Raw genomic sequence first — 26314 nt, forward strand, 5'->3', positions numbered from 1 at the left:
CAAAAATAATTCAACCAATTCATAATCATGAATTGGGACCATCTAGGAGGGATATCTTTTCAATTGAGTCCACCAGTATTGCAATTAATTGAGCCCCTCCAAAAATATGCTTGTAACACATAAACAAAATTTAGCTCAGATGCAGTATTTCCCTCCTTTTTGAACCCTTTTGGGCAAATTTTGAACCTGGAAGTTTAATAGTCATAAATTAATTATGAAAAATAAAAAATCATGTTATTGAAATCTTTTACCTTGATAGTATGTTATAAATATAAGTTTTTAAAAGACACAAGTATGCCATGTTCTTTCTCCGATAGCTGGACCAGTCTTAGAAAATCTGATGAATAAAACTACTTCACTGCAGACTTTAAAAATTTAAGTTGGCTAGCTAAATTTATCCAATTATCTTTCTTAGTACTATCTAATCTACTTAAGTAGAGCAACTTTTGAATAAAATTCAAATAAAATAAAATTCATTCCACGTTGTAGAAAAAAATTTATTTATTGTCAAATTTTCAAATAATTTTTACAGTATTTATTTATTTTTTATTTAACTGATGTTATTTATCTACTTTTACTTATGTTGTTAAAAATTTGATAAATAAATATAATAACAAAAACGCTATTTTTTCAAAATGCTTTTTGTAAAATCGAGTTTTCCGAATGATTTTCGGTTTTGAATCCCATTTGAACCTCAATAACTGGTAGCATAAATATTTAGCTTATCATAATTTATAGTTCCGAAGTCGAATTTTTTTTATTTTTTTTAATTTTTTTATTTTTATTTTACATAATTTTAAAGTATGCTTGGAATCATTATCCTGTTGAAATTCAAACTGTCATCCATCTAATCGTAACTCTGACGTGACTGCATACTTTTGTACGTAAAATTATTTGTAACTTCCTTTTTTCAGAATTCTATCAATTTTAATTATATCGCCTACTATTAACCCAGCAAAACAACCCCATACCATGAATGAACCACCACCATGTTTTACACTAGGAACTAAACAGTCATTAATATATTTTTATTTAATGAGACTCGTGGAAGGGAGTTGACGTGTCTTGACTGTAAGTGCGAGTTTTGGTGAGAAAGTTTGAGAGGAAAAGTGTTTGAGGAGAGAGATAGAGGTGAAAAGAGCGTGGAGGCGGAATAGAAGTGGAGTAGAGAGAGAGGGGGGCTTGTAGAAGAGAAGGGAAAAGCAGAGGGAGAAGAATAAAGAAAAAAGAAAAGTTGAGGTTAAGAGAGAAAATTAAGAAGCGGGAAAGGCAAGTAGAGAGGAGGGGCAGTAAGAAGTAAAGGCGGAGACAGAAAAAGTAAGACAGGGAATAAAGGTGCGATCTCGAGTAGAATTAGAGAGACGAATTAAGACGTACGGGATAGTAATGGAAAGATTTGTGACAACAGAAAAATTAAGAGATAAAGGGGGAAGGATAAATAAGAAAGACCAAAAGGAGGAAAAGAAGAAAAGAGTAAAGGTTGTGAGGGGGAGAGAGAGCGGAGAGGAGCTGAGGGAGAATATTAGAGGAGAAATGAGAGAGGCAAAAAGATGCAAGAGTGAAAGAGAGGGGAGCAAGATGGAAGGGGAGGAGGGAGAAGGATTGGACAACATGATAAGAGAAGTGGGAAAAAGTAGTGATGCAGAAGATACGAGGTCCGTCCTGAAAGTATCGGGTCTACCTTTACATTTTCGTGCTAGCGTTATTCTTTATCATCTAGTGGGTGGCATCCATCAAAGTAATCCCCACTTGATTGCATAACACGGTTCCATCGATGTTTCCACTTTTCAAAACAGTCCTGGAATTCACTTTTAGGGATAGCCTTAAGTACACTCGTCGCATTGTTTTCAATCGTTGTTTTGTCATCGAATCGGTGTCCTTTGAGTGGTTTTTTAGTTTTGGAAACAGCCAAAAGTCACAAAGCGATATTGTGTTTTCTCAAAAACTGCTGCACAAGATTGGATGAATGCGCTGGCGCATTATCGTGATGCTGAAGCCAGTCACCACTTTCCCAAAAGTGCGGCCGTTTTCTTCTTACTACATCACGCAAACGTTTCAAAATTTGAACGTAGTATTATTTATTGATTGTCTGACCTGTTGGTGCATATTCGTGATGTACAACACCTTCACAATCGAAAAAAACAATCAACATTGACTTAACATTGCTCCGACTTTGACGTGCTTTTTTTGGTCTTGGCGATTCAGAATGCTTTCACTGTGAAGATTGTTGTTTTGTTTCAGGATCATAACCATAAGCCCATGATTCATCACCTGTAATAACTTTTCTAAGCACATTATCATCATTATTGACCATTCCCAGAGCGATTTCTAAGCGAATGTTCTTCTGCTCTGTTGTGAGCAATTTTGGGATGAATTTCGCACACGCGTTTCATTCCTAAATTTTCGGTTAAAATTTCTGAAAATATAGTTATTGGTATCCCAAGGTCTTCTTCTAGTTCTTGCACAGTCATACGACGATCTTGTTCGATTGCAAGTCGCACCCGCTCAATATTATCTGCGGTTTTTATCGTCAAAGGTCGGCCGGAACGAGAATCACTATCGACAGAAATGCGACCATCCTTGAACCGTTTACACTCTTTTATTCGTGTTTTACTCATACACTCGCTTCCGAAGGCCTTTTGCACTATTTCAATAGTTTCCGAACTCGTTTTTCCGAGTTGAAAGCAAAATTTGATGCAAATTCGTTGATTTTGTATTTCAGTCATTTTTGACAATATCAAAATCTGACGAACGCGAAAAAGGCACTGTAAACAAAGACACGCTGCGCATGAACTATACGAGGTCCGGCAAGTATCAGTGAGTAACCAATAGATTCGTGAGGCTTTACTGTTGACGTTTCTGTCCAGTAGAGGTCGCTCAAGAAAAAGGCGACAGAAGAAGGTGGTATAGCAAACGAAGCGTGGATGGAAGGCACGGAAGGCTTGTTAAAAGATATGACAAAATGCTTAAACGGAATATGGAACAGAGAAGAATATCCGGTAGAATGGAGGAAGGGAATAATAGTACAAATATATAAAAAAGGGAAGAAAGAACAAGTAAAAATTTATAGAGAAATAACGCTTATGGACACGGGATATAAAATATATGCAGAAATACTGAGGAAAAAGTTGGAAAGAGAACTCGAGGTAAAAGAAGCGCTAAGCCATTCGCAGATGGGATTCAGGAAGAAAGGAGTAACAATGGACGCAATTTATATATTAAAAACAATAATAGGGAAGGAAATAAGGGAAAAAGGAGGAAAACTGTATGTATTCTTTGCCGAAATGAAGGCCGCTTTTGACAAGATAATGAGGAAGAAAATAAGGGAAATCTTGAAAGAGAAAGGGATAAATGGTAAAATCAGGAAAAGAATAGAAGAAATATATAAGAAAACAGGGAGTAAGGTAAAAGTTGGAGGAGAAATAATTGGGGAGTTTGAGACTTACAATTAAAATACATAAAGTGGGTATTAGGATTAGATAGAAACATGCCAAGTTACTTAATACGATGGGAAACAGGAAGACAAGAAATGAAAGAAACAGCATTAGAAAGAGCAATGAGGTATGAAAACAAAATAAGAGAAGAAAGAAATGGCTTAATATAAAAAGAAGCATGGAGAGAATTAAAGAAAAGGGACAGAAATGAAAAAGATAAAAAGGGTTAGAAGGAGGAGAGAGAGGAAAGGCTAGAAAAAAGTAAAATATACAGACAGAGGGAAGAGGGAGACGAAATGAGAGAATAGTTTTGGGAAGAAATAAGAGAAGAGCTAAAGAAAAAAGAAGAAAAAGAACTAGAAGAAAAGCTAGAAAAGTCAAGATATAAATGAGTGGAAAGAACTGAAAGAAGAAATGAAAAACTATAGATTAAAGGAAATTCAAGGAGAGGGAAGAATAAAAGGCCTACAAATAAGGGAAAGGGTTAGGTTAAATAATGAAACGAGGAAAAGCAGGTATTGGGAAAAAGAAGAAAATAAGAGATGCAGAATGTGTATGAAAGAGGAAGAAAATTGGAAACACATAGTAGAAAGATGTGAAAAAAGCAAAAAAGAAGGGGAAGAATGGGAAAAAATATTAATAGGAAGCAAAGAAAAGATAGTGTGGATGATGGAGCTAAAATAGAAAAGAAGAAGAAATGAAGAAGAGAAAGAAAAAGAAAAACAAGAAGACGAAATTACAAGACCATAAGGACAGACGGAAAGAGAAGGTAGAGACACAAGACTCGCGAACACATCTACATACACAAACATACACACAAAACACGCACACACACGCAAACATACACATACACATACACACGCAAAACACAAGTAATAGCAACTACACAAGCGAGAGGAAGCAGGTATTCGACAACGGAGCAAGAATGGAAAAGAAGAAGTAACGAAGAAGAGAAAGAAAAAGGAAAACAAGAAGATAAAATTATACGACACTAAGGAAAATAAGTGAGGTTGAGAAAATTAGCAAGAAGGAGAGCTAAAGCAAAAGAAATGCAAAAGTAAAAAGGCAAAAGAAAGTAGCAAAGGAAGAAGTTGAAAAAAGAAAATAACTAAGAAAGATAAAAACAGTAGAGCGGAAAAGGGAGATCTCGGAGAGAGAGGGGAAGAGAAGATTAAGTAACAGAAAAATGAGAAGAAAAGCTGAACAGACAGGTGCAGAAGACAGAGACTCAAGAGTTGCAAACACACCTACATACGTACACAACATATACACAAAACACACACACACACGCACATACACACACAAAACACAAGACAGAAATAGTGAAGAAGAATTGTAAACCAAATGTAACATAGGTTGTAAATATATATATATATATATATACCGGGTGTTCCAGACCATCCGTACAACCATTTTAAAATCGAAAATTCGTGTTTTTGTGAAAAATGTTTCAGATGAAAGTTGTTTACGACAAAGGATGAAATATAGGTTGAAGTTGGGTTAGCCTGTCTATCTTAATTTTCTTATAGAACAGTAATTGATTCAAGTCACTTGACACAAAATTCGACGTCCAAACGTTCAAAGCTGTATGTTCTGAAAGATACAATATTCATGAAATCGAAAAATTTTAAAATGCAATATTTCAAAGAAATAATAAGCTATTTAAGCAAACTCAACGGCATTTAAGTTAGGCTACTTTTAATATGGGCTAGGCTGCTTTTTTAAGATATCGTTTGTAGTTTTTTGTGTATAGATAATGTCGTGGTGCTACATAACCTCAAATATAGGCAAAAATAGCCATTTTCACACTTTTAGGTTAGAATATCTCAAAATCCTGACGTATCGGAGTAATTCTGAGGCCGGATTCGGTTTCAGCACCTAAAATTCTTCGGGAATCCATATACGGTTTGCTTGTGCAAAAAATTAATGTATTTTTGTAGGACTGTGTAATTGATATAATAATGGCTTTAAAAGCAAGCACGCTAGAGTGAATATTGTATTTGAATGTGCCCAGTCGGGAATACGACAAGTGACCAGTGGACGACATCGGAAACGACTTGAGTAAACGAAAAGGCGCAGGGGACCGAATTTAAACACTTTGCCCGCTCTGCGCAGTCGCACCACGGGCAAAGCCGGATTTGCGCCGATTCTGACTCGAATCTCCGACGATCATTGTTACCCAGAACAGTGATCTGGCGCCCCTTAAAATCTAGTCGAAGAAATGAGTCATCCGAACCTTGTGGCGACGAAATTTCGTGCATACGGGCTAAACCCAACCCCCAATTCCCCTTCCACAAATTTAATAATGACCATTATAGCATGTGCAAAAATATAGTCATCAAAAAAATTAAAAAAATATTAAATAAATAAATATAACTTTAGGGAAAATGTTGACAAAATAAATAATAATGAAAATACGACAGTCTTACAAATGTCTAGTAGATCAACTACTAAAAATTAAAAGGATGATGATTGTAATGAATTTTTAAATGAACAACCTAATGTACATCCTCTAAGAAATATGACCTGGAATAATATGTAGATGCGACATATGAAAAGTCATGGAAAATCATTGGTATAGTAAGTTAAGATTTAGTTTCGTGTTATGCAAGTTCAGTTTCACAAGACTTGTTCAATTTTACTTCTATTAGAGTAAAATTGTTTAACAATCCAGAAGACAATCCAAAGAAAAAGATGAGAGCTTTGATTGAAAATACATTTGCTCTGAAAGAACAAAAAGACGTCGGGTATTTTATTACAGAATTTTGTTAAAAATCTCAAAATACACAGATAAGTCTAACATTTTAAGAATGTTACAGAAGCGGTTATCAGAAGTGAGATATCTACATTGCAACATTTTTTGAAATACAGTAGTTTCAGAATCGATCTGTATATTATCGTTATCTCTAACGGGAAAAGTAAAATATACAAGAAATTGATGATCATAATTTTGAACAGTTAACTAAATAATAATCATATATGTAGTTTATGATGCAACAACAAATGTACTTTCTGATACAAAATACAATCGTAAAAAAAGCAAAAGAAGTTTTGTTGAATAAACGAAGGATATTCTAATTCTACTTAATTTATAAGTATAAATGAATTATTGAATTAATATTATTGAATTAATTATTAACACGTCGGAAATATAGATTTTTGATTAGAATCCTTCGAAAAAGAAATAGTTTTTAATTCTAAAATAAGATACAGAGTACAAAATGTAATACGAGGTGTGGCTATTAAATAACGAGACTGGTGATATAAAACATTTTATTTTGATATTATGTATATTTATTTATTATCACCTTCAATATATACCCCTCCTCTATCCCTACATCGCTCCATGCGAATCTTCCATTGTTCGAAACAGTGCAGAAAGTCTTTTTCTGTTAGTTCCTTCAGGACGCGCGCCGCTTTTTCTTTCACAGCTTCAACAGACTCAAATCTTGTTCCTTTTAATGCAGATTTCACCTTAGGAAAGAGATAGAAGTCGCACGGTGCAATATCCGGCGAATAAGGTGGATGGTCTAACACTGGGATGTTGTACTTGGCTAGAAACTTCTTGACGGACAGTGCGGAATGAGCTGGCGCATTGTCTTGATGAAGAAGCCATGACTTCTCCTTCCACAGTTTGGGTCGTTTTTTTCTTATTCTTTCACGGAGTTCAGTAAGAACGTGAAGATAATAATGTTGGTTAACTGTTTCACCTTCAGAAACCCAGTGAAGGTATATAATTCCATGAATATCGAAAAAAACAATCATCATTGCTTTGAATTTTGATTTGCTCATTTTCGCTTTTTTGGCTCTTGGCGAAGTTGGACTCTTCCAGTGCATGGATTGGCGCTTTGTTTCAGGATCATAGGTAAAAAACCAAGATTCGTCACACGTTATTACCTTTTCTAATAAGTCTGAGTCTTTTTCAATTGCATTCAAAGTGTCAATACAAATATTTTTGCGAGCTTCTAGTTGTTCAAACGTGAGAATTTTAGGCACCAGTTTTGCACACACTTTTCTCATGTTAAAATTTTCATGTAAAATTTGCCGCACACATTCTTTGTCAATTCCTATAGATTCAGCAATCGCACGAATACTTAGCCGACGGTCAGATCGAACAAGATTACCGACTTTTTCGATATTTTCATCCGTTTTTGACGTGGAAGGGCGACCCGAACGTGAATCATCTTCAACACCTTCTCGGCCATCTTGAAAACGCTTAAACCACTCAAAAACACGTGGACGCGACAAACATTCATTGCCATACACTTGTTTCAATAAATTATAAGTTTCAGTTGCAGTTTTTCCAAGTTTCATGTGAAATTTCACAACAATCCGTTGCTCTATTTTTACGTCGATCATTTTTCCGGCAAAACAAAAAAACAGCTCGTATAGAAACGAAGGCCACGGCTACACTGGTTTGTCTACAGACACGGTAGACATCGCATTCGAAAGAGTAGGCTTCAGGCTAAACAGCTGACAGTCATTAACCTTTGGCGCATGCGTACTTTTTCTGTAGCAGCGCTAGTCTCGTTACTTAATAGCCACACCTCGTAGTTCACCATAGTTCTAGTCTTGAATTTGACCATTGCACTAATATTCTTTGTGAATCAGGTAAATGGATCATTCACATACACACACACACACACACACACACACACAAACACACTTTTTTTACCAAATTGATGTACTAGGACGAACAACTGATTATGATAATTGTAATGAATTAATTTACAATAATAGCCCCTACAGTAAAGTACGATGCCCTTAATCATTGAAAAGTCTCGAATAAAAATTTTTAAATAAAAGTTTTTTGAAAATGTCTCTTTTTTGCTTATAAACAATTCAATTTGCAGCGATCCTATTCGTTTTACAAATCTAGAACAAAAGAATTTTTAAAGCTGGTTTGAGGGTGTAAATTAAAAAAAATTGATTATGTCCAATAGGAAGTGAGGTACGATTTTTTTTTTCAAAAATTCGTAGCCCTTTTGTTTATAATATTAAAAAAATAATTTAACGGCAATTGGTACCGTAAACTCTAAATTTTTAAAATCTCTTATAAAAATTTGAAAAGTTGAGGTTTTTTTTAAATGATATTGAAAAGGAAAGTTACCAGTTTAAAAAGTAAAGAGTGAGGAAGGTGGACGAAGAAGCCTGCCAGCGAACTCTCTCACGTCTAAAAAAATTACTTTCAGTTCGGCGGCGCTTTGGAAAATTATTAATAACTTCTGAACTAATGTCTTGATTTCAATGTTTTTTTTATTACGTAAAGTTTTTAATCTTAAAGTGTCATTATAAGAAAAGGGTAAATCATTGTGGGCATCATGCATTATTTTTGGATACTCAAAATTTACCTCAAGTACGTATTCAATGAGCAATCATCGGCAATATTGATAGAAAAGTTTTAATTAATTTCACACCGTTACAAACCACCCTGTAGAAGAGGCTCAGTCATACATCGTTAGTAAAGTTTATGAACGTCGTAGTATATTAAAAAAATTGTCATCTTTCTGCGGATTAGTCATTCCCCATGTATGGATCGTTTACGTCAGCAGATTTATTGTAAAAGTTGCTGATTTATCCGTAAATAGTCCTTTATTCTTGATAAGTATTGTTGTATGCGCTGTAAGCAAGTTCACCATACTTACCAGTAAAGTGAAAATGCTCACAAACTTTTGTATCTTTTTTGATGTTGAAAGGCTTATTACATATGTGATATATCGTCGAATGAAAAATGCTAAATGTTTTTTAGAATATTAAATTTTCTATAGGCTGTGGAATGTTGTACAACTCATGCAGATACTTTCGAAGAAGGTACACCAATCCGAACTCATCGATTTTGATAATTCTTGTATATGTTGTAGTATATTCAAAAAACAAAAGATTCGTATTATTTTTATCAGTAGAAAAACATATTTAAAGGATGAAATTCAGCATCAAAGTTCACCCTAAAAATACATCGGAAAGATCATTCTGCAGAAATTCAAGATAATTATCACCATTCAGTGGCTATGGCAGTTCAAATGGGTCAATCATGCGATTCCCCATTAATCCTGTCGAAATGTTTATATTGATACGGTGTTAGAATCCGTTTGAAATAATTCAAAGCAGCACAAAAATTATTTATGAAAAGAGAAATATATGTGTGCATGTATGCTCTATTGAAGAAAATGACATCGAGAAATGACGTGATTAAATAACGTCAAAAATTAACGTTATTGAACGTGTCAGCTATTGGAACAAAAGAGGCCGTTATTTTTATTATCTGTTTATCATTAGTATTGACAAATAACGTCATTTCATCCCAAATAACTTGATTTTTTTATTTCATTCACTTTTCAGTATTCAGAAATAACGTTATTTTTTATCAAAAATAACATTTTTGAAATAATATGACGTCATCCCATTCCAAATAACATTATTTTTTATATTAATTCTCCCGTTGATAATGTCGTTTATAAAGTAATATGTACTATATAAAGGAATGGAAATCCATTACTTTATTGATAAATTTTACATAAAATATAGTTATTGCTGCCATATCTTAAAATAATAGAATTTATAAAGTTGATTACACAAATTAAAAATATGTTTTTCAAAATTTTCAAAATTTTTTTTCCAATAAGGAAACATTGTAACAAAGAATTATTTTTATTAAATTTATATATTAGTCTAAAAATCAGTTCTCATTGTGATTTAACGCAATTTTACTGCAGATTAAAACGACTAAAGAAAATTCAATAAATGAAATCATTGTTATACATTATGCAAATAAAAACTTCACATAATTTAAAGTAAAAATAATAATAATATAATAATAGAAAAATGGTTTCCTATTTTAATTTTAAATATTGGATCTTACATTCCAGATTCAGTAGACGATGTAACATACTTTATATAAATTGTGACGGTAAACGTCAAATTAGCGCTGACCATTTAGCATAATTGCTGCCTGTGAGGGCAGCACCTGCCGGGGGGACAGAATAGGTAACGAAGGAATTCGGCACGCGAGCAGACGGAACGCGCGCGAACGAATTTGAACCAGTGAAGCATAGACCATCATAGTGTCCGCCCGCTTTCACTACCGCAATCGCCAATTCACGAGCCCTTATCAACGATACACCAGATCAGCTGATAACCGAGAGTGCCAGATAGCCGTGACAGCTGCCTCCAAGGAGCCATCCGGACACCAGCTGAAGGCCAAGCAGTGTACGTGTGTGTGAAGTTTCGCCATCGAGGGCGAAACCACTCCGTGCGCGCATTCGCGAGTCGCGTAAGAAACAATAAAAACAGTTCCGCTCTGTGCGAGGTATTCGTGTTGTTCTCCGATCGCCTGCAATTATAAGGTAAGCTGGCCAGCTTAATTTCGCGATCGCGAATATACGAATAACAATTTGTTTCTAACATTCGATGCGTGCATGTAATGGCTGTAATAACAAAGAGCAGCGAGCGTATCGGCAAAGCGTGTTGTCGACGAGCGAGCGTATATGTAAACAAACGCGCGGGCCGAACTTTTGTGAATTTTGGAGGGACAATAAAAGATCCGATCTACATTACTAACAAGTGTTTTCATTGATTCTCTCATTTCACATAGCTTCCACTCAATTTAGTATAGGTTATCAATGATTATCGGTTGACTGACGCATACTTTCTCATGCTCTCCCGGATAAGTAGTGAGCATTGACGATTTACGCGCGTCCCTTAATGTAATTGCGCGATATAATTTATTAAACGGTCATACCCCGTTACAAAATAAACTGTCTTATACATCGCTTTTTTAATAAAAGTGAGTATTTAATAAAATAGAATATATTTGGTTACGTTCGATATTTAGGCATCATTATGTTCTTTTTATAATGGACTAGCTAACATTGTTTCCTCGTCATCCTCATCTTCATCAATATCATCTAAGTCATTCTTCTCGTGACGTGTTCGTTCAGATAAAGCCAAATATTTTTGTCTTTCTTGAGAAATAATTACGCTTAATTCTCTACTAAATTTATTGATTCTGGCATTTTGTGCTTTGAGAGCTTTGGTATCATTTTTGTCGATATCTTCTGTGATCATTCAACGATTGTACAAGAATTGAGTATACGCTTCTGTAAATAAAAAAAAAAAATAAAAAAAAGATATAAAGAAAAACAATTTCTTAAATAAATAATAAATTTTATGTTATGTTTTTTATTTTTACTTTTTTAAGCTTCAAACTTCTTTGGATCAGCATTGTTTTTAACATTAGAAACATTTGTTCTGTTTTCTTGTATTTCAAGTGTGATGAACTCATCATCTTTCCATAAAAGTGAATATAAGATTCTGATGAAGGCGTATGAAGTATTGACATCCATAGCTTTTTTCCGGACTTTTATAAGAATAGAAATACCATATCATATGTGCGACATACTTAGCTGTAAAATATAATAAAATATAGAATACAACGTTGTAGTAGTTTAATAAATAAAAGAATAATTAAAAATATATAAATATATTGTAACGGGGGAGGTTATCTAAAAAATGGGAAATTTATTTAAGAACAAACTCCCACGGTGCAGAGCTAACCGCTGCTCCGTTAAACACGTACGATTGTACGTGTATTCGCTTTTACGTCAGATGATTTCGCTTAGTTGTCTTCTATCGAACGGAGTTGAACTCACCTTAAGTCACATGCCTTGTGACACTCGATGAATCTTAGGTGTGGGCGACTTTACGCCTAATCCACTTAATCCCCTAGATGTAATCGGATTAATACCTAAGTCTTTTACAAATCGCTTAAGCTACTGGGAAAATTAAATGACGTAATCAGCGAATAAATTTGACTAACTTTAATTAATAAAAATAACTATAGTCTTTATTGGGCCGAAAGACTAACGCTCGAGAACAGGATTTTATAATGAATACTATTCGGTTGTAATAACGTGGGCCTTCAATGTCAGCAATTTCGCTACTATTACCCAATTATTTAAGGGGAGGGCAAGGGAGGCGGTGTGTCGCTCCTAGCAAAGCAGGAAAGAGAAGTGCATGCAAATATTATTATAAATCAAACAATATACGAATCATTTTTCGTGACTCCCTCCTAATAACAGAACAAATTTTAACTATCGATTTTTAGTTTTTTTTTAATTCCACATTATTTTCTTTCGAACTTTCTTATAATGTTCAATACAATCTAAATTCAATACATTTACTTTTCCTTTTCTTTTCTCGAATAAAATGCCCAAATGAGTAAAAAATTACCCCAACTAGCAGAATAACTTAAAATGACTCGAAGCTTACGCGATCCCAAACGCGCAGCAATCCCCAACTGAAAAGCCTCCTACATAAAGAGTTAGAAAAAAATGCATTCAGAAGAAGCAGCAAGATACAATACTCACCTACAAAGAAAACCAAGGAAACACAAGCAGAAATTTCAAGAACCGAAGATTCATCAGCAACTCAAACAGAAGAACAAGATTCAGTTTTACAAGAAAACAACTTTTCAACAATAAATACCACAATAGACCTTGATAGAAATCAACGATACTCAGACTTTGGAGGAATTTACAACGAACAAAGCCTGATCTTAGGAACTTCAAAAGATATATTTTCAAATCTCGAACTACAAAGTCAAGAGGAAGGAAAAACATTTCCCGAAAAAGATAAACAAGAAATCATACTTCAAAAAAATTTTGAAAATAATCTACAGAAGGAAAACCCACGGAAAAGCGATTTCCTAGCATTAGTAAACATCGACACACTCATCAAAGACCCGTCTACCACAAAGCAAAAAACAAAAATCATTAGAGAAAATTCTATGCCATCAATTAATAAAATACCTACAAATATGGATAACCAAGAAAAACCAATGAAATTACAATTGAAAGACGTAGCAGCCTTCGTCGCAGTGTTCGATGGCAAAAACATATCACCTATGGAATACATCTCCATGTTAAAAGAAGTAAAGGATATTATAGACGACATCGATGAGAGAAATCTTACAAAACTATTAAAAATAAAAATTAAAGGTGAAGTAAAAGAAGCCATAAGAGGAAGCAAAGTGGAAAATATAACAGACTTAATCAATGCAATCAGAACTCTATACCCCATCAAAGAAGACATACACGCATTATATGCAAAAGTTCGTCAGATATCACAAGAAGAAGATGAATCAGTCGTACACTATACTAACAGATTACGACAATTAGTATTGAGTATTCTCAAAGAACTAAATAAATGGGAAGACACTACAGCAATAGAACGAACACAATTCGAAGCTACACTAGATAAAGAAGCAGCTAAAAGCTATAGAAAAGGATTAAAAGCAGAAATTAGATATGAAATAGGCCCAGGAACCACAGTACAAGAAATGTCGACAAGGGCAATAGACATCGAAAGCGACATAGAAAAAAGGAAATACACAACAAAACCAAATAGAAACTATACATATTCGAACAATAAAGAAGAATTTCAGGAAACAAAAATTCTCACATGTCAAATATGCAGAGAATTTTCACATGAAGCTCTATTTTGTCGCACGGCAGCCTGCGTGTATTGTAAAGGAACAGATCATTTCTCGAATAGTTGCAAGAGAGTGCCAAAGAAAATTAATCTAATATGCAAATTCTGTAGCCAACCAAGCCATTCAATAAGTGCCTGTCGTTTAAACAAAAGGCAAAATATACACTGCCAATATTGTCAAGAAATGGGACATGAAGTAGATCAATGCCCACACATCAGTAACTACAAAGCATGCTGGAAATGCAACGAAACAGGACACAACCCAATAAATTGTAAGAATGACCAAACTTCAAAACAAAACAAATGTGAAAATTGTGAGAAGATTGGACATACAATGCAACAATGCCCGGAAGTAATATGCAGAAAGTGCAATAATATGGGCTACCTTGTAAAAGATTGTATAGCAGGAGAAATAAAAAAGTCCCTATACAAAATATGTGCTATCTATGAAGAAGTAGGCCACGAACAAGACACCTGTGACCAAGTAAAAATCATGTTCACAGAATTCAAAGCTAAACAGAAATTTAAGTGCCAGTATTGTGAAGAGACAGGCCACACAGCTAAGTATTGCCCACTCCTAAAAACGCAATCGCAGCAAGTTCAACAAACCCAACACCTATTATATAATTCAAATCATAATGGATTCCAAAGGAAAGGCTGTGCCTACTGCAAAAGTCCAGGACATAATATAAACGAGTGTAGAAAACTAAGCGCATTAATGAACAACACACCAACAAATCAACAAAAAATATGCGAATTTTGCAAGAAACACGGCCACATAATTGATGAATGCAGAATAATCCTATCACGACAAAAACAAGCCGGCGAATTCTGCGAAAAATGTAAAATAGCCGGTCACACAATACAAAATTGCTTTAGAAATAAAGGAAGAGCGGGAAACTTCGAGGCCCTTTCTGGAGGGAACGCCTAGAAAGGGAACACAACGAAAAAGCGCTCCCACAACAAAAAAATACAAAAACACAACAAATCAAAAACACAGTCAACATAGAAGCAAAAACATACGTATTGAAAATGGAAAATTTACTGCAATATATTGAAGTCGATGATCCATATTCACACAAGAAACTCAAATTGTTGATCGATAGCGGAGCTCAACTAAACATCATACAAAATAACAGTATTTCAAAACGAGACATAAATAGCAATGAACAGATATTGATCTCCGGAATAACCGACAAGTCTATCAAAACCCTAGGATCTACGAAGATACCAATACAAAACACATACTTTGATTTCCATGTAGCCCCGGACACTTTCTCTATTCCATACGATGGAATTCTAGGAATAAACATTTTCTTAGACTACAAGGTGAGACTAGATGAAGGATACCTAGGAATCAATGGAAAAAAAATACTTGTAAAATCTACAAAAGACAAACACACAACTACCACAATTACTACACTACAAGAAAAATCGATTGATATTTCAAACCAAGAAGCCAACAATACAGAAGAAATTACAGAAAAATATGACACTACATCAAAAGATGAAGACATATCATTATATCAAGATCTAGAAAAAATATTAACGACAGTAAACGAAATAAACACGCAAGAAAAAGAAAAAACAGAGCAAGCACAAGAGGAAGGCGACGAACAAACGTATCAAGAAAACCTAGCAAAATTCATGGAAAATATAAACGAAGCTCTCGAAAATAAAAAAGAGCAAACAGAAGAAGAATACATCATGGACAACTATTATACCTTTTGTTCGATATTAGAACAAAAAATAAAAATAGAGAACAATACAAAACAAAATATACATATACAAGAAGCAGAATTATCAGGTAATGGAACTATTGATACACAAAAAGAAATACAAAGGGAAATCACACAAGAAAAAGCCCCAGAAACTCAAGACACGAAAGAAAGACGAAACCGACTGATTGAGACAGTAAAGCTAGATCACTTAACCCACAATAAAAAACGAGCAATAGAGAACTTGATCATATCATTCGAAGACATATGCTGGCTAGAAGGAGATGAACTCGGCATGTGCAATATCGAAGAACACGAGATCAACTTAACAGACGAAAAGCCAGTATATATCAAACAATTTCCTTTGCCCTACACACTGAAACAAGTGGCATTAGACGAAACAAAAAAACTAATCTAAAACAAATTAGTTAGACCTTCAACAAGCGCTTTTAATGCACCAGTATGGGTCGTTCCAAAAAAAGGACTCACGAAAGAGGGAAAAAAAATGGAGATTAGTCATAGATTACAGAAAATTGAACGCTAAAACAATACCAGACCCTTACCTGATACCTAACATATTGGAAATCTTTGATTGTATAAGAAAAAACAAATTTTTTACAACTATTGACATGGTTTCTGGATTCCATCAAATAAAAATGAAAGAATCAGACATTCACAAAACCGCCTTCAGCATACCTGGTTTGGGACGCTTCGAATTTAAAGTGCTACCTTTTGGACTAATCAATTCGCCAAGAATTTTTCAAAGAGCACTAACAACAGTACTCGGAGACTTAAGAGAAAAAGGCTTCTGCTATGTATACATTGACGACGTAATCATTGTGGCAAATACAGTAGAAGAACACAACGCAAGATTCAAGCTCATAGCACAAAAGCTAAGAGAAGCAGGACTCAAATTAGAAAGCAGCAAATGCAAATTCTTTCAAAAAGAAGTAGAATTTCTAGGACATATCATAAATGAAGAAGGCGTAAAAACTGACCCAAAGAAAATCGAAGCAATACAGAAATTTCCTATCCCTAAAACAGTTAAAAATATTAGAGAATTCTTGGGACTTACCAGCTATTACAGACGCTTTATAGACAACTTTTCAGATATAGCCAAACCATTAATACAGCTATTACAAAAAGACATAGAATTTGTCTGGAATACAGAGAGACAAAAATCATTCGAAAACTTAAAGAAAGCTCTATGCTCTGCACCAATACTGCAATATCCAGACATGACAAAACCCTTCATAATAACAACAGACGCATCAAATTTCGCATTAGGGTGTGTACTCTCACAAGGCAAAATAGGCGAGGATAAACCAATTGCATTTGCATCACGAGTGCTAAAACCAGCAGAAAAGAAGTACCACACATATGAACGCGAAGCATTAGGAATTGTATGCGCCGTGAAAACATTCAGAAATTACATGGAAATAAATTCACAATAGTAAGTGACCACAAACCACTGCTATCTTTCAAATCTGCCGACAATAACTCCAGAGTACAAAAATGGAGACTCAACTTACTGGATTACGATTATGATATCATCTACAAACCTGGGAAGATAAACACAAACGCAGACGCACTATCAAGAAATCCCGTAGAAAATACCATGGTAACAGTCGTAACCAGAGCACAAAAAGCTAAAGAAACAGAAAAAACACTGACAACAGATATACAAAATAATAATACAACAATAAAAAGAACAATTAAGAAAAAAAGAAAACAAAAAACAAGCCCAAAGGAAAAAACAATAGTAAACATTCAAGATTACCCACCACAAATCACGACAAGCAAGGCAGACCTAGAAAAACAGAAACATGTAGTCTTCACAAAAAAATCCATAGAATCACGGAACGACAACGTTGCAATATTTGTAAACCAATCACGACAAATATTAGACAAAAAAATGGAACAATTTATAAAGTCAAAGAAAATCAATATCAATAAAGACCTTCGCACAAATGAAATCGAAATTATAAAAATAAATTCAAAAAAATTATTCATTCTATGCATAGACTCAGGTCAATCAGCAATAACAATAAAACAAAATATCACCCACATCCTAGGAACCCTGAAAGAAATTATGACACAACAAAAAGAAAATAGATTCAGCATTTCAAAAGACCTACAGATAAACAATATCCATTGGCAAGAAATAGAAGAAATAATCGCAAAAACCTTTCAGAACTCAGGAATTAACATAGTTATTTGCTTAAACTATATAGAATATATCGAAATCAAAGACCGAGATAAAATATTCAATCTGAATCACTCATCCGCCTTAGGAGGACACTCAGGAGTAAATAGAACATTAAATCGCATCAAACTCAAGTATTATTGGGAAAATTTAAAAACAGACATAGAACAAAGAATAAAAAATTGCGAAGACTGCCAGAGAAATAAATTAAAAAGAGTAAAGACAAGACAACCAATGGTTATAACGGAAACACCCTTTAAAACTTTCTACAAAATTGCTATGGATATAGTAGGTCCACTAAATATTACCAAAAATCAAAATAAATACATCCTCTCTATTCAAGATTTATTATCAAAATTTCTAATAGTGATACCTCTACCCGATCAAACTGCCGAATCAATCGCAGACGCGTTCATAAAAAAATTTTTATTGTGTTTTCAGTTCACCAAAAATCGTGCTCACAGACAGAGGGGCAAACTTTACAAGCAAACTCTTGAAATGCATAGCGCGCAGATTTAAATTCACGAAAATAGAAACAACACCCTTTTCGCCACAATCAAACGGTTCATTAGAAAGAGCCCATCACCCATTGTGCGAATATTTAAAAAATTTTTCAACCAAAAAAATTGAATGGGACGAATTACTAGAACTAGCACAATTCCATTATAACACAAGCGTACACAGCGCCCACAGATTCACACCACATGAACTAGTTTTTGCTTATCCACCACGATTACCTTCAAGCGAAGCTTTAAAAGCTTCAGAACAATTACCCACTTTCAATAATTACCTGTCACAGTTAATCACAAATATGAAAGATATTGCAAATTTTGCAAGAAAAAACCTAATAACTACTAAAGAAAGATCAAAAAAATATTATGATCGCTTCATAAACCCAACAGATTTCAAAGTTGGAGACCAGGTCTAGCTCATAAAAGAACCTAAACCAGGCAAACTTGAAAAGAACCAAAACCTGGGACCATTTGAAATCTTAAAGGTTACAGACAAAAATAATGTTATCATAAATAAAGGTGGAAAAGCAAATACAGTCCATGCAAATAAATTAATTATGCACAAGAAAAAAATCTAACAATAATTTATGATCTAGAACCATTTCAATATGTATCAACAATTCTTAATAATAATTACAATTATCAAAACAACATCAGCCATCATTGGATACGACTGCGGGACAACAACGCCAAACATCACGACGTACTCCTTAGTAGACACGGAAGAATGCGACTTTTACAACACTCCCGTAAATAAATCAAATGTATATATAGAATTAATACAAACCGCGGAATTCCGCGAAATTTCCGTACTACAATGTAAAATAGAAATACATAGAACTGTCTCCACATGTGGAATATTCGGGCACTTAATACCCACACCAACTGGAGAACAAGAATATATTTACGAAATAAGTCATGAACAATGTAAATTTATCCATGAAACGGGAACTTTCGTACATGACAATATTCATAAAATTGTTAATCTAAAAATAAACGCAACTACTTCAAAAAGTATCGATTTCGCGGGTAGCGCAGAAGGAAACTCCTGCTATGGAGCAGCCTACGCTGATAGCTTCGGATCATGGAATAAGGTATTTGTTCATGGCTTTATCAAAATAATATTAATACAAAGTAGAGCTAAAGTAAACTTAGATAACGATAAATTAAGACTAAACACAGTGACCGTATGCAAGTTCTCTGACAAAACATGTATAGACATGGAAGCAGGCTATACCTTCTGGGATATTTTACCAGGAGAAGAATGCTTCAAAAATGAATTCGATATACTATTTAAAGGCATAGCAACGAAATATTCTAGTGACTACGATCACGAAATAATTTACGCATTAAATCATAGTGAAATAACATTTGCTCTAAGCGCCAGAAACAAAATACAACGCTGCAACAGAGAACTTGTAAGAACGGAACACCCGAAACTATTCATCGTAGAAAAAGACAATTACATAAACGTATACCAACTAGAAAATGACTTAGTAAGCACAAAAAGCACCGTAAACCTAGACCTATTTACATATGTCAATTCAAAATTTGTATACGTAGAAAAACATTTAAGGAGTCAATTGAACAAACTATACTTGAATTTAATAACAGAAAGATACGAAGTTGAAAGAAAGGTAATACAAAATGCCCTATCCATTGCAACCCTCTCCCCTGACGAATTTGCATACGACATCATGAAAAAACCAGGATACATCGCAAGAGTTGCAGGAGAAGCAGTACACTCAATAAAATGTGTACCAAAGACAGTAAAAATAATTAAATTAGAAGAATGTTACAACGAACTTCCAGAAACCTCTGGAAACGAAACATGGTTCCTGACACCAAAAACACACATCCTCAAAAAGAAAGGGGAACAGATAAACTGTAACGCACTCGTCCCAACGTACTACAAACTCGAAGAAGACTGGGTAAGACTCACACCCAAACCTCAACCATGCGCAGCACCAAACACACTTAGACCTAACACAAAAATAGGATGGAACTTCAAATCAATAAATTCATTAGCAACAAGTGGAGTATACTCTCAAGACGAACTAGACGAACTACAACAACAAATAATGTTCCCTATGGAAAGAACATCAATACTCAATGACATAGCAAGAGAAATAACGGGAGACGTGACAACGAGCGGAAGCATCTTCTCAGAAAATACCATAAAAAACATTGCAGTCAGCACCTGGAATATGATCATAAACAAAGTGATCACTTGCGGATCAATCTCTTCAGTTATAATTATGACATTGATCTTAATAAACACAATAAAATTAATAATAGATACAATAATTAGAGGATACGCACTACACGCAATCTACGGCTGGTCGCTCCACCTACTCGGAGCCATCTTCAGCTCTATTACACACCTCCCCATCAAACTCGAGAAACCAAGTAAAAACAGAACAGACAACGACAAAGAAAAACACATAGATCTGCAAGAAATCAAGATTATCCCCACAATACCTATCTCAACACCTAGATGCATAACGCCACCTCCTCTACCAAACAGACCACCTTTTACCTTCAACAATCAAACTACTCTTTCAACTACAAATAAACATTTGTTTTCACTAGAATTAAACTAATACAAACAAGACTCCTCAAATGTAGCCTAATTTTAAGCGGGTAGGGAAGCGAAATATTCGCTATAGGTTTACGACAATAAAAGAAAATTCTTCAAATTCAATTTCTGTATTTATAAAACACAAATAATCCTTTTTATACAAATCGTAAAAAGCCAGGAAAATGGAAATAATGACTCGCCATACATACTAAATACAATTACAATCATACCGATGCGATATACTTGGCCCGATAAAAACTTTATAATCATCGTCAAACACTTCTATATAAACTCTACGAAATCCGTTACAATACACACGCAATTCATAAAAAAACATATCGCGAAGACCCCAAGTATCCTCGTCCCTTCCATACTCCCCAAGGTAGTAAGAAGTATGTGTCAGCCGGTCACATTGCCTTAGAGCCCGGATAACAGTCCAATCCTGAAACTCTATCCTACGATAGTTCCTCGTTCCAGGCTTCGGCGCGGCGGGCATGGGCAGGCCCTCCCTCCTGGCACGCCTGACGGCGCGAGTATGCTTCCAGTCTTCAAACTAAAGGAAAGAAAAACCAAAATTATATATACACTATAGACACCTACATACAGCACTTACATATACACATACATACTATAAATAAGCAAAATACTTACGCAAACCATCGAACGGCGTTTTCTCGAGAAACCATACATGTTGAATTCTGTATTCTCGTCACAAGCGCAGAGAACACTTTGTAAACTATTGAAGCGACGCAGCCTATATATACCAAATAATTTGTACATCTTGCAGAAAAATGATCCCACCGACGCAATCAAATTCCAACACTTCCGAAACTCGGAAATGCACATAATGAAATAATCTTTTCCACCGAAAACCAACCATTGCAATCAATACATATTAATTGCAATATCTTATGCCCCGAGGTGTTACGTCTCAAGACGCATCTTTACTCATTTACATTCTTTAAAAGTGCAATCCCGAATTTCGTAAAATCAAAACTATATACACGTCCGCCAGAAAACGATACGGCAGCAAAACACAAAGACCGTACTCAGCATTACACAACACACATTGAACTCAAAAGGAAAATTACTCAACTACACAGAAACATCAGCGATTAATTGAGCACAAATTTATGTATATAAGATGAACCACCCGAAAGGTGATCAGCAATTATCGTTACTCCGTACACGTCAGTTCGACAATTGACGAATAAATTCTACGTATCGACGCTACAGTCGCATGCAAGCCTGTTCGACAATTTGGCTAATTATTCAATTATTATCTGTCAAACTATATTATTTGATCTCAATAAATACGCGATCCATTAAAAGTGAGAACGTGCGAATTCATTATTGAACCTATCCAAATACCAAGATCTACGATACTGAAAGTACTCTAGAAACTGTAAGTACAATAAAATAATAAAACACATTCATTCTTATTCATACATCGTATATTATTCATTACTTGTGAGCCTCAATCAGCCACTAGTACTATATTGGTACGTTTCGCACATTCGCTATTCGTAGTTTATGCACGAGACGTAACACGACTACCGGCGCGCTACACCATTGACTGTTCGACGGCCTGATTATCTTTGCTTTTCACAGGCGCATTGTTTTCTCCTGCAGGAAAGTCAAGATTTTCGGCGACATTCGACGCATTGGCGTTTTAATCGGGCGCGCGTCACTGACATCGATAATATACTCGATAACGTTAGTGACTGCCGGTGAATCTCCAAACTCGGGGACAATCCGGCGAACGAGCGCCATGATCGTCTCGCGCTGAGTCTCTTCGTACCTATTCAAACCTGCGCATTCAACAAACACGTCAACTGCCTCGCTACCTTCGTCGGCAAATTGACACCAATCGCTCTGATCATCTGACCGCCAAGCACGATTCCCGAAATCAATGTTAATTTGCCATTTCTTACAGAAGTCCGCGCCTAAGATCAGGTCGTGTTTTAAAGTTGACACGGCCGTCACGGTAAGCCAGGTGATTCTACCACCTATCTCAACACACAGTCCGAGATCGCCTAATGTTCGCGCCTTTTCACCTGAAATACCTTGCACGAATATAGTTGGCGGCCTCAAACGTTCCTCGTATCTTTGTGCAAGCCTCGGTCCTACAACTGACACCTGAGCACCTAAGTCCAAGAGCGCATTATAGACGTCATCGCCTATCTTCACCTTCAAGAAAAACCTATTCTCTGTCACGGCTACTAACGCTTGATCCGACTCTTCCGTTTTTGGCAAAGGTACTAAGCTATCCTCAGTCTCCCTCCTCACCGAAACGGACGGTGCGTCTGTACAGACGACCGGATGCTTACCCAAAGCTACAAAGTTGGCGGGTTCGTTAAATATGTGCGCATTATCTGTGCGCGAATTTGTTGAGCCCGCCGCATCGTTAGATGTGGAAGAGTCTACGTTAAGCTGAACTTTGTTCGTTCCGACCGCATCCCACGCATCGTACTTGAGCAATGTTCTGCTTGTCGCCTCGTCCCGCTGTTCATGACCGACCCTAGCACTAACACGTTGAACCGAGGCTTTTCCGCCGTGCGAAATGCTCGATTTTTGGTTCTCTGGCTTTAGGGGCCCTTCCAACGCCGAGGAAATAAACTCTCCACTAACTACGAGATCTGGTCTCTCCAGCTTCCCGTCAGTTACATCGTAAACGACCTCACTACCTGGCCTACAAACGACTTGCTTTCTTTCGTTTGTACCCGATTCTAACCTCTCGTCTACACCAAATCCTACCGGCCTGCAAACGACTTGCTTTCTTTCGTTTGCATCCGACTCTACTTCTAATCTCACACCAATAGTGCGATCGAAATTCCTTATTTCCGACGCAACAATCGAGTTACTTTTCCTTTTTAGCAACTCGTCTATCCAAACCGCCCGTTCGATTTGCTTTAAGCAGGAGTCGCTGAGCGGTCGGCGGCTCCCGCACCCGAGTTTCCCTGTCTTGCTTGACTACAAGTCGGACAATTTCGGAAGACAAATCCAACGGTCCCACAAACCTGACACTCCGGCTTGGTTTCCGTCGGTCTCAGTGGGCAATTGTTTACATAGTGCCCTGGTTGTCGGCAATGAATAGTAAACAATCGGCTGCGAATTCCGCGCAGCCGGGCATTGAGACCTCTGATGGCCAGGTAAACCGCACATAAAACACGCGCCTACAAAAGGACGTTGTCCTCTCGCGTTGCCCGTTTGAGCGCCGTTCATTTGTCCACGTTGTTGTGGAATCAAACTCGGCGCAGAAAACATTGGTAGCTGGGCGACCGGCGGCTGCGCTGCAACGTTCGGCTGAGCTGCAACATTCGGTTGCGCTGCAACGTTCGGCTGCGCAGCCTGCTGCGAAGAGCGGTTCGTCGCCTGCGGCTTCGTGCCTTGGACATTAGCCGCGGCAACTTCGCTCTTCGGCCCTTTTCCCTTGACCTTCGTTTTTCTTCTGCTAGCGCGCGTATCTTTAGCCGGCTCTAGTGTTAAAACCTCATCTAATTCGCTCGCGACCTGTTCTACCGCCTCGACTGCTTTCTTTCCAGCCAGCTTCTTAGGCTTGGTATAAGCAGACTCCGGCACGAGCGTAACGTCTGCACTTGGTGGACGCTGCCACCTTTTCCAGCCCGCCATACGGTCTTCTAGAGCTAATCCTGCCTCCTTAAATTAACTTAAATTTTTAAAGCTTTTTGTCTTTAGAAAACGCTTGTACTGCGGGTGTAGCCCTTCCACAATGATAGCTACTTGTCTTTTATCGGATACCGGAGGATCGAAGCGTCTTAAAATTGATTGAAAAGCAGCTACATAATCCGATATACGCTCGCGCTCTCCTTGCGATCTCTGTCTCAGCTCTCTGTACAGCTGTTCGCGAGTAAGCCAACGACAAAAGTTAGCCGAAAAACTCTTTCTAAATTCTATAAAATTTGCCCACTGTTTACGATTAAGTTCGTACCATGAACGCGCCTTGCCACGAAAAGTAGTGCCAATAGCATTTAGTATTTCTTTATCCGAAATACTATAGTAGCGCTGACAGTCTTCTAGTCCTGACAAATAACTCATCGCGTTCATGTCATCATCGCCCGAGAAACGAAGCGACCATGCGGTCAGCGCACTAACACCATCGGCCGGCACGCCATTTATATACTTAACGCGTTTCGGGCTTTTTTCTCTTCCTTCAATTTTATCCGGCCTGTCGCCATGATGCGACACGCTTTCCTTACGATCCTCAATCTCTGACTCGGAGGAGCTCGAGAGGTCAATCGTGCTGCCATGGTCCGGCAAAATTTTTGTTTTTGTCTTGACCGGCATGCTCTTTGACACTCTCGTCGAAGCTCTAGACTCCGAGCCCGAGCCTACTTTATCTAATCTTGATGCGCGCGTGCGTTCACTACAAGGTGCGCGTACAGCCCTTTCCCATTCACGAATCCACGTCTCTGTGTCAGATTGCGGGGGCGATCTATAAATAGTTTCGAGAGAGCTGTTTGGAAAGAATATCTGATTCCTCGGCATTTCTCCATGCGGAGGAACGCTTGGGTGAATCTGATAGACGGGGTCGGCGGCCACTGGCACATTAAGTACCGCGCGGCCGGCCGACGGATCGGCCTGCAACGGCCGTTGAGCCTGTTGCGCAGCCTGATTCGTTCCACCATGCACTGCTTCTCTCTCTACCCTATATAATGCATTAGTACCATTAGTGATACCTTGTTGCACTTCCCGTCGGTAAATCCATCGTGGGACTGCTGTTATCGCATCCTAAACCTGACTAAAGGTACCGTTGCTGCATCTTTCTAACTCGGGCGCAGTCGATGTGCGCACGCCTACCTCTGGTGTTACCGCACTAGCGGTAACGGTGGCGGGTAAAATTTCTTCCTCTGGAATGGGAGTAATAGCCCTTTCGCCCGGCGGCCGGATTGGCTCAGGCAGAACGGCAACACGTTCAGGTGATCGCGTCGCCTGTCCTGGTGATCGCCATTCTGCCGCCTTTGGCGGCGTAATCCTAACCGATTCGATCGTCCTATTCTCGCTCTCATCTCTATTAATTGCCGTATGCATCGGCTCGTCCCGCGATATATCAGGCACGCGACCCGACGCAAAATCGCTCGGCTGTAAGGGCGACCCAAGTTCTAGCCTCTCCGATGCGATTGTGAAACGCAAGTACCTCTCCCTAAGTTCATGTCGCCGTGTAACGCTAACCCACGGTAACGCATTAATTCAAGTAGGGAAACCTTCTCCGTCGAATCAATGCGGCGCTTGACTTCCTTAACGCGGACATCGCGAAGCAACCTACGCATCGCAAGCCGATCTTTACACGCGAGCGGCATGTTGTCTAAAAAAAATTATTCTTTTTCTTTCAACGGCGCAGATGCAATGGCAAC

General features: G+C 37.0%; 1 protein-coding gene across 3 annotated transcripts in view; it reads left to right on the forward strand.

The window, feature by feature from the left end:
• Window positions 1–26314, forward strand: part of LOC131675475 (kinesin-like protein Klp10A) — a 929209-nt gene that overhangs the window by 531319 nt on the left and 371576 nt on the right. The window lies entirely within an intron of this gene.

This window comes from Phymastichus coffea, unplaced genomic scaffold (genome assembly GCF_024137745.1).
Source record: "Phymastichus coffea isolate CEN01 unplaced genomic scaffold, Cenicafe_Pcof_1.1 PCOF00023, whole genome shotgun sequence".
NCBI lineage: Eukaryota > Metazoa > Arthropoda > Insecta > Hymenoptera > Eulophidae > Phymastichus > Phymastichus coffea.